The sequence below is a fragment of the Lutra lutra genome, chromosome 14 (assembly GCF_902655055.1).
Source record: "Lutra lutra chromosome 14, mLutLut1.2, whole genome shotgun sequence".
Classification (NCBI taxonomy): Eukaryota; Metazoa; Chordata; class Mammalia; order Carnivora; family Mustelidae; genus Lutra; species Lutra lutra.
Genome location: NC_062291.1, coordinates 17,166,016 through 17,176,205, shown reverse-complemented (window position 1 = coordinate 17,176,205; position 10,190 = coordinate 17,166,016). Strand labels below are relative to the sequence as shown.

Genomic DNA, 10,190 nt, shown 5'->3' with positions numbered 1-10,190 from the left:
CTCCTCCTCTGTAGCCCCTCCCTCTCGGTCTCCCAGGATGACACCTCTGCCCTACTTAACTTCCTGGGGGCCAAGGGATATCGAGTCACCCCCTCTAAGGCCCAATTGTGTGCCCCTACAGTTACCTATCTGGGCCTACTTCTGACTCCCACTTCTAGGTCTCTTACTGGGAACCGCATACGACTCCTCCAAGAACTCCAACCTCCCCAAACGGCAGATAAAATACTCTCTTTTCTTGGATTGGTTGGGTTCTTCAGACATTGGATTCCAAATTTCTCTATCCTGGCCCGTCCTCTGTACCAGGCGGCTAAAGAGACCCCCCAGGGTCCCCTAACTGATCCCACTTCGATCCACCACTCTTTCTCTAAACTAAGGGACCGCCTTACCACCGGGCCAGTCTTAGCCCTACCCGATCTCTCTAAACCATTCCATCTCTACATTGATGAGTGCTCCGGCTCACGACCGGCCTCCTAACACAACTGGTGGGGCCTACACACAGGGCTATAGCCTATCTGTCCAAGCAACTGGATGTCACTGCCCAGGGATGGCAGCCCTGCCTCAGGGCCCTAGCAGCAGCCGCTTCTCTTACAAAGGAGGCCCTCAAACTGACCTTAGGGCAGCCCATCACGGTCTACTCTCCCCACCAACTCACGGACCTCCTTAGCCACCAGTCCCTGGCCCATCTGACTCCTTCTCGTCTCCAGCTATTCCATCTGCTATTCCTAGAAAACCCGCATATCTCTCTCTCTCTCTCTCTACCTCCCCCCGCTTCAACCCTGCAACTTTACTGCCTATACCCTCGCCCACCCTGGAACCCGTTCCTTCCTGCCTACAACTTATAGAGGACTTCACTCCTCTCCATCCTGGTCTCTCTGATCAACCACTATCCAACCCTGACCGCGTACTCTTCGTGGACGGCAGTTCCCTCCTGGCCTCAGATGGCCAAAGACACGCTGCTTATGCGGTGGTCACCATGGATGCGGTATTAGAGACGGCTCCCCTCCCCATCGGAACCACCTCCCAGAAGGCTGAACTCGTAGCTCTCACCAGGGCATTACACTTGTCGAAGAGACAACGAGTCACCATTTACACTGACTCAAAATATGCCTACCTCATAACTCACACACATTCTACTCTTTGGCAAGAACGGGGGTTCCTAACGACGAAGGGCACCCCTATAGCTAATGGACCCCTCATTGCCAAGTTGCTTGAGGCCCTTAGTTGGCCCCCTGAGGTAGCAGTTGTTCACTGTCGAGGCCACCAAACGGCCAAGGATCTGGTCTCCGTAGGTAACAACAGGGCAGACTCAGTGGCCAGACAAACGGCCCTAAATACCCCTGCGTCTCCTATCCTCTTTCTTAACACCCCTCACCAGCCTTCCTACTCTGCAAAGGAAACACAAGCCCTCCAGGCACGGGGAGGAAAGATCGGAGATAAGGGGTGGATCTACATTCAGGACAGGATTGCCCTGCTTGGCAATCTGGTGCACACCTTAATTACTGACATCCACCGATCCCTCCATATTGGCCCAAAGGCTCTCCACCAATTTCTTCAGCCATTGTTCTATCATCCTTCCTTATCTAAGGTAATCGAAGTTGTCCACAGGGCTTGTAAAACCTGTTCGGCCCTGAATTCACAAGGAGGAATCCGCAGACCAGGCCTAACCATTAGCTCCGAGGTCATCAGCTGGGGGAAGACTGGCAACTGGACTTCACTCACATGCCTCGCCATAAAACCTTTCGCTACCTATTAACCTTGGTTGATACATTCACAGGCTGGATCGAGGCATAACCCACGGCCTGGGAAACAGCAGATGTGGTGGCTACAATACTCATCGAGCACATCATCCCAAGGTTTGGATTGCCCTGGACCCTCCAGTCGGACAACGGACCCGCCTTCATCTCCAGTGTAACCCAACAGGTTGCTGAGAGCCTCAACATAACCTGGAAACTTCATATCCCATACCACCCACAGTCCTCGGGTAAGGTAGAAAAGGCCAACGGGCTGCTCAAAGCCCAACTCACCAAACTTACCCTAGAGACCCGCCTTTCCTGGCCACACTTCTGCCCCTGGCTCTCACCAGACTCCGGGCTATGCCCCGAGGGCCTTCGGGCTTAAGCCCATTTGAATTACTATACGGCTGGCCCTTTCTTATAAATCATAGCCTTCCGACCATTTCCCCCGCCTCTTTTATCCTATCTACCTTACCTCACTCTCCTCCGAGCTCTCTTAAGGGCCCACGCCAACACTGTCATGCCAGCCCCACGTGACCATGCTTCTGAAGGGGGTATACGAGATCTATCTCCTGGGGACTAGGTCCTCCTCAAAAGCTTGCAGCCAGGATCCTTACAAACCTGGTGTACCGGGCCTCATACGGTCGTCCTTACCACCCCAACTGCTGTGAAACTGTTGGGGCACTCTGCATGGGTACATATCAACAATCTCAACCCGGCACCCACAGATACTGATTGGACTTCCCAGATGGCAAGCCCCACCAAACTCCGCTTGGTTAGGGCCCCTTCTCATATTCCTTCTAATCCAGACAAACCAGGTGGACCCATGTGAGTCTAGCTACATGAGGGGTTCAGGTACCTCTCACTATTTTTCAGCCTTTACTTATATGCCTGCAACCTGCTACCAGGGAAAGGAACCAACAACCTGTACATATGCCCAGAAAACCTATTGGGTCTCTGACCTTGTGACAGCCAAACGCGGTATTGCCCCCTGCAACATCTACCCCAGGTCTGGAAAAGTTTGCTGGACCTATCTGGGTCATGTCGGTCTCTCTGACGGGGAAGGGGGGGTGTCCAGGACCAGGCTAGCTGTGAACACATTAAAACAGCGGTGACGGACCTGAGTAAACGACTCCAAACCCCCAGCGACCCGGAATCTTGGTAGCATCCAAAAATTCCCTACCACGGAACAACTGACAGTGGCCCTCCTGAACTCTAGTTACAACCTATGGTGAAATGTGTTGAAGAACGTTGACAATGACTGCTGGATCTGTTTCCCTTTTTCAACACATTCCAACATTGTAGGGGTACCCCTCCCTATTGACTGGCCACTCCCCAACTCCACGGCCACAAATAATACAGTCCATATCAGCCCCATTGGGGGAAACATACCTATTATTAATGTGTCCTCCCCCCTTACCACCACAGCTGCCAACATCACTAACTCCTCCCTCCCGTACTGTACTCCCTCGGGAATATTTCTCTCGTTCCCTCAGGGAACCTATCGCTGCCTGACCACTAATGACTCCCTAGGCTGTATATTCATTCTACTATCTCCTTCTACCACCATCTACTCTGAATCCCAGCAGCAATCCATCCTATTCCCCCAACACCGTGGAGGAAGGGCTGCCTTCCTCCCATTCATAATAGGGGCAGGGATAGCCACAGGGGTGGCAACCGGAACAGCGGGGATAGGAACTTCCATAGACTTTTATTACAAACTCTCCCAAACCCTGAATGATGACATGGAACGGATTGCTGACTCCCTCACAGCCGTACAGATGCAAGTTACCAGCCTGGAGGCCTTAGCCCTGCAGAACCGACGGGCCTTAGACCTTTTGACTGCCAAAAAAGGGGGGACCTGCCTAAGCACGGCAGCAAGAGACGTCTTTCTGGGGCCTGGACCCCTACACCTGGGTAACCTGGCTGCTCCCTTTGGCGGGACCTGTATGCATAATCCTCCTTCTAGTCTCAGTTGCTCCTTGTCTTTTCCGATACTTGCAGGGTCGCCTACAAGACCTTGCCCGAATGTCGTCCTCCAGCCCTACTCTCGCCTGCCCACTTCTGACTACTCCTATGACGACGCCCCCCGTCAGCAGGAAGTAGCCAGAACTGAGTCAACGCCCCTGGCACCATTATATAAAGCAAAAGGTCGGAATGTTGGGCTGGCAGAAAGAAAGGGCTACTTAAGATGGCGAAAGTTCCCGCCACAAACTTGAGCTCGGACAGGAGAACAAAGACCCAAGCAGAATCTGAACCCCCGCCCACCCGCCCCCGTGGACCAATGGGACCCTGACAAGCGGAATCTGAGACCCCCGGGCTCCAGTGGACCAATGGGACCCCAAGGAGCAGGTGAAATATCCGAATAAGGGAAACTTGCCGAAAGACCCCTGAACTCCCCTGGAGGCCCCTTAAAATCCCCCTCCTCCCTGCCTTGGGCGCGACTTCCGCCACTCTGCTTTCCAGAGTCTCGGAACCTCGCCAGAGGGTGCCCACCTCCTCCCAGCATAACTTTCCTGGCTCCCCTTCTCCTGAGCCCTGAAACTTCACCGGAGAGTGAGTGCCTTTAATAAATCTTGCCTTGCACCCACTTTGCCTGGTGTTGTGTTTATCTCGCCAGAAAAACTTTACAGCAACTAGCTACTTTGAGACCTGTATTGAAAGGAGAAAAAGAGGAGCAACACAAAGAATTTTTTAAAAATGGAATCATATTCATTCTAACGCAGATTCAGTTAGTAAAAATCACACTTGTGTAGGATTAGCAATCATATCTTATCTAGGAGCAATGCTCTATTGTTTGTTCTTTGATGGTTTATTTTATTAATTTTTTATAAAGACTTTATTTTTTAAGAGAAGTTTACATTCACAGCAATACTGGAAGGAAAGTACAGAGATTTCCCATGTACTCCTTGACCCACACATGTATAACCTTTCCAGTAGTGTCGCCTTCCACCATAATTTGCATTGGCACATTAAACCTACATAAGTTTCAAGTACTATAACTAGCTATTAGACAGAATGCCTCCAGAAGGGTTCTTTCCTTCTCGAGTTTTTTGTTTACCTCTTTCATCTTCCCACATTGCAATTATGAGCCAATACTCATTCTGGACAGAAAGACCGTGTGTTTCAAATGTATGGCAATTTTTAATTGTGTGTGTCAATAGAAATTAAAAAACCAAGTTGCCGGTGTGCATTCTCTTTCCTTTAATTTAGAACAACAGTAATTTTTTAAAGGTAATTCCTATATAAAGGTGAAAATATTTAGCTGAGAATAAATATGCTTTTGCAAAGGAAAATAAGCATTTTATTCACAATTCATTCTCCTTTCTCTCTTTAGTGGGGGTGGGATAAACTCTTTTTTCTGTAAGATATCTCCAATTTCCATTAGGAAATGTTAATTCCACATTCATTTTAAAGAACTGGCAAACTGAAATAGTGTTGCTCCCTGTGATCTGTTAGCAACTCTTCATTACAAATTCTGTAGTGGATAATACTAATCAAAATCTTTGGTCTTAGATAAAGGTAAGGATTATCCATATGACACAAAATCCATCGTTCTCGTAGTTTGCCTTATATCCTTGTATTACACCAGATCATGATGCTCATGTTCAGAAAAAAAAAAAAAAAAAAACTACTTAGCATTCCCATTCATGGGATTTATGAAATTGTGTTTTGTCGCTATATTAAAGATAAGCGTTGAAGAATGTAATGGCAAACAGCCTTTTGATTTTGGTTTTATGTATTTATGACTAGAATGCCTTTCTTAGGTTTCCTAATTACATTACAATGCCTTTTTTAGGTTTCCTAATTACACTGCATCCTCTAAGAAATAAAGAAACATACTTTAGTTCCTAGTAAAAGTAAGTTTTGCTTCTGCTGAGCAGGTTTTATTTTCACTTATTTATTTCGGTTTTTGTTTTTACACAGTAGATCTTATAAATCAATATGTTTTTCTTTTTTCTAGGGTAGCTAGGAAACACAAAGCCCATTTCTGACCTATAGATGGTGAAAGTTACAGGATCTCCTGACATGTGCCCTAAGGGCTAAATTCTATAACTATCTTCATCTGTTTTTCCCACCTATGTTTTCTTTGTTTCTCTCATATCTCAGCTACAAATACATTTTTTTGTATCTTGTTTTTTCTTCTTTAAAACTCATGGAAGTTTTTGTTTTGTTTTTTAAATAAGGAAGAAGTTAAAAAATAAGCAAACACATTTATTGCATTCATTTAGCTTTTTAAAAATAAACCAATCAATAAAAACACCTGATTCCAGTAATTTCATATCGCAGCTGGAAGAGTTTCAAATCATTCTCTTACTCTCATTTGAACTTGTTTATACAGAAACATGTAAAACTATGACAATCACAGAAATGATTTAAGAGAGCACTGTGGTAACTCAGGAAAAGCAGTTTTCTGTACTTTGGAACTATAATCTCTTTGACAGTAAATAAATAGAGTACAATATAAGGCAATGAGTACCCAGTGAAGGGACTACCCCAGAAGCAGATTATTGTTTATAATAATCCAAATGTGTTCTAATGTACTACTGTTTAGTTATTATAATGCAGCATTGTCAAAAAGAAATATATTATTAGCCATAGACACAACTTTAAGTTTTCTATAGCTGCATTAAGACAAATGAATAGCAGATAAAATTATTTTAATAATACTGTTATTTAATACCATATATCCAATATATTATCTTTCAAATTCAGTTAAAGTAAGAAATATTGAGGGAGTTTATATTCTTTCTCTATCTATTTTTCTTTTAAGTTTTATCAGTTTTGCTTTATGTATTTTTAAGATACATTATTTATAAAGTACATAAGCATTTAAAACTGGTATAGTTTCTTGGTGAACTGACTTCTTTATCAATGTGTAGCTTGTATTTATTCCTGATGATATTCCTAATTCTGAAGTCTAATTTGTGCTATATTAATACAGGAAATCCAAATATACCAATACAGTGTTAGCATGAGATATCTTTTTCTAACCTTTTAATTTAATTTAAATTTTTAAAGATTTTATTTATTTATTTGACAGAGAGAGATCATAAGTAGGCAGAGAGGCATGCAGAGAGAGGGGAGAAGCAGGCTCCCCGCTGAGCCAAGAGCCTGATGCGGGGCTCCATCCCAGGACCTGAGACCATGACCTAAGCCTAAGGCAGAGGCTTAACCCACTAAGCCACCCAGGTGCCCCTAACCTTTTAATTTTAAATTATCTATGTCTTTATAGTTAAAGTAGGTGTCTTGTACATAGTATGTATTTTATCTTATTTGGAAATTTCTGACTTATAACCAGTGTTCAGATCATCTGTAGTAATGAAATTACTGATATGGTCGGATTTAAATCTATCATTTGCTAGCTATCTTTTATCTTTCCCATCTATTCTTTGTTCTCATCATTCTTTCCTATCTTTCTTATGACTAGGTATTTATGATTCCAATTCAATTCCACTATTGGCTCATTAGTTAATTAATTAGTTAACTTATTGGCTTATTGCCATTTTTAAAATATACATCTGTAACTCATCTCAATCTATGTTGAAATAATATACAATTTTCTGTACAGTGTGGGAATGTCGCAACATTATATGTCTGTTTTCTCTCTCCTATTCATTGTATTATAACTGCCATATGTGTCTCTTGTATGTTTTACTTGTTATAACCCTTACAATATATTGCCACAATTTTTACTTTAGATTCAGATCAAAGGTATGCAATTTTTTTTCTCAAATGGCTAGACAGTAAATATTTTAGGCTTTGTGGGTCACGTATTATGCTTGTTGCTGCTGTTGCTGCTGCTGCTGTTTTTTGTATTTATTTCTACAATCATTGAAAATATAAAAAAAACAAAACAAGGAAACAATCTTAGCTTCTAGGGCCATGAGTCTGATTTCAGGAATGGGCTGACTGGTAAACACTGCTTTAGACAGTCAATTATTTATTTTAAATAATTAAAAATAATGAAAAAGGCTTTTTGCATTCATTTTCATTTTTTATTTTTTAAGTTCCCATCATTCCTTTGTGTACATTCAAATTTCCATATAGTATTATATTCCCTCTGCCTGGAAACTTTCTTTAACATCTCCTATATGGTATCTCTTCTTTATCTCTTATGTTTTATTCTTTAACATGTTCTGAAATAGTATCTTTTTGTCTTCTTTAAAATTACTCATGTCTTACTTGTTAATATTTTAAACCCGTCTGTGTCAACAAACTCATAGGTATTGGTCTTTCCCCATCTGGATTATTTCACTTAGCATAATGCCCTCAAAATCCATCCATGTTGTTGCAAATATACAGCATACTTTCTTGATCCATTCATCTATTGATGGAAACATAGGTTTTTCCATAGCTTGACTATTATAAATAATGCTGCAATGAGCACAAGAGTACAGATATCTCTTCAAGACACTAGTTTCATTATCCTTGGATGTATACCCAGAAGTAGAATTGCTGGATCACATATTAGTTCTATTTTTAATTTACTGAGGAATCTCTAATGTTTTCCATAGTGGCTGTACCACTTGACAGATGTACCAACAATGCGCAAAGTCTCCTCTCTCTCCACAATCTTGTAAGCATTTATGTTTTGCCTTTTTGATGATAGCTGTATCAATAGTAGTTTTAGCTGACTGGAGTAATTAGTATTTACATGCCCATATTGTGCATCTACTTTATCTCTTCATCTTCAGCTTAACCCTATTGCTGTATGCTTTAGTCTTGGTCTAAAGAAAAGGAAAGAATGTCTTGGGAGGGGCTTAGTAAAGGAAATTTTGTTAAGCCCACTATGTACAGGTCACTATAATAAAGACTCAACTTATATGAAGATAATTTTCAAAATATCTACTCTGTAGAATCATTATGGACGCTAGCTAAGGTGTATGTATTTATAGGATACTGATTTTGATTTTCCCTTTCTTTGCAGGTTCCAAGGAAGCATAGAACTAAAAGCAGAAGAGAGGGAATTTTCCTCAAATTCTATCTGAAGTCAAAGATGTACTGTACACTATACCACATTTGGGTTCTTTATTATTTTCAAGCCTCCTTTTTAATGGTCTAGAACTAGAAGATGATGAGGTTTATTGTATTCTTTACTTGTATTTTTAATTCTCTCTTTTATATAATCACAGATCTCTTTCTCCTACTATGTGTGCTAGCAAAACTAAACAAAATGATAAAAACATTCAGTCAGGTAAAATGTTTAAAAGCAGCATTTAAGGACTCTGTTCATGGGTATGAGTGAGCTTAGACAGCTTCTATAACATGAACAGCTTGAATAGTTGAAAGTTTCTTCTATTACTTGCAACACAGCAGGAGGCCCCCAACAGTGAGTGTTACCAGAAACCGTAATCAATAAACCTTCTCCATGTTGTCTATTCTCACTTATAAATCTCACTGTGACATTATCTAGGCTGTTTCCTAGGAGAGTATGTTGTAATTTTATAAAATATAAGACAAAAACTACCAGGCAATTAACTTGGATTTTTTTCAAAATGATTTCACTTTCCCTGCGATATGGAAGAAGAATTCCATGTAAACTTTTATTGTGTACTTGTTTCGTTTTATTTTAGTTGGCTTAATAAAATAGAAGCCTGACAGAGACGTCTTTCCACTTTGTTTTATTCCCCAAATGATGCACTTAATAATAAGATGTTTATTTTTCACATATATTGATTATGGTGCTATAAGCAAGACAGGAAAAGCTTTAGGAAGGCCAGAAAAATATCAGAAAAAAACCTGTCTTAAGTAGAAATATTCTAAACTGGGAATACTTTCCCATTAGTTCCGATGACTTCCCACTCACCCTTTGACCACAGCTCATCCATACCGTATCAGTGAATTGAGGTTTTAAACTGCACATAATAGCAACTCAATAATAGTGCTTTTTGCAATAGAATATCGAAAAAACTCACAGAGAAGAAATATGGAAGTAGGCAATCTAGGACTGATGCAGGAGATAACCAATGTAATCAAATCCAAGATCTTCCCATCCTGTCATCACTGGCATGGATGCATGCACACACGTGTGTGTGTGTGTGTGTGTGTGTGTGTGTTTAACTCAGAGAGACAAAACACCTGTTGCAGCCCCCAGAATCACACTTGTGTTCCAGATGACAGAAGCAAAGAATGGGTTATGTCAATCTGATTTCTGCTTAATTCTATAATTATGCCACTTCTCAGTTCACTAGCTAGAACCATCAGTTGGACAGTAAAGAATAGTTTCAAGGGAATCTAACCTCAAAAGAAAGTTTCATAGTAGAGGTAAAGACAAGGAAGGTGAGTTAGAAAACAATGCACATCAGCTAACAGCATCTGACACCATTACTTTTTATGGAGACTTACTTGGCATTACCATGTCAGACTCCCATGATATGTTGGAAAAGCAAAGGTCACTGTCCTTGTTGGCATGTGATACCATTATAAGTTAGCTTTATTTATATGCTATTTTCT

At 41.6% G+C, this 10,190-nt stretch overlaps 1 pseudogene; it reads left to right on the top strand.

Annotated features, from left to right (window-relative positions):
* The first annotated feature begins 2,272 nt into the window (after positions 1-2,272).
* LOC125084360 (syncytin-1-like) lies at positions 2,273-3,952 on the top strand (annotated as a pseudogene).
* Positions 3,953-10,190: the final 6,238 nt, after the last annotated feature.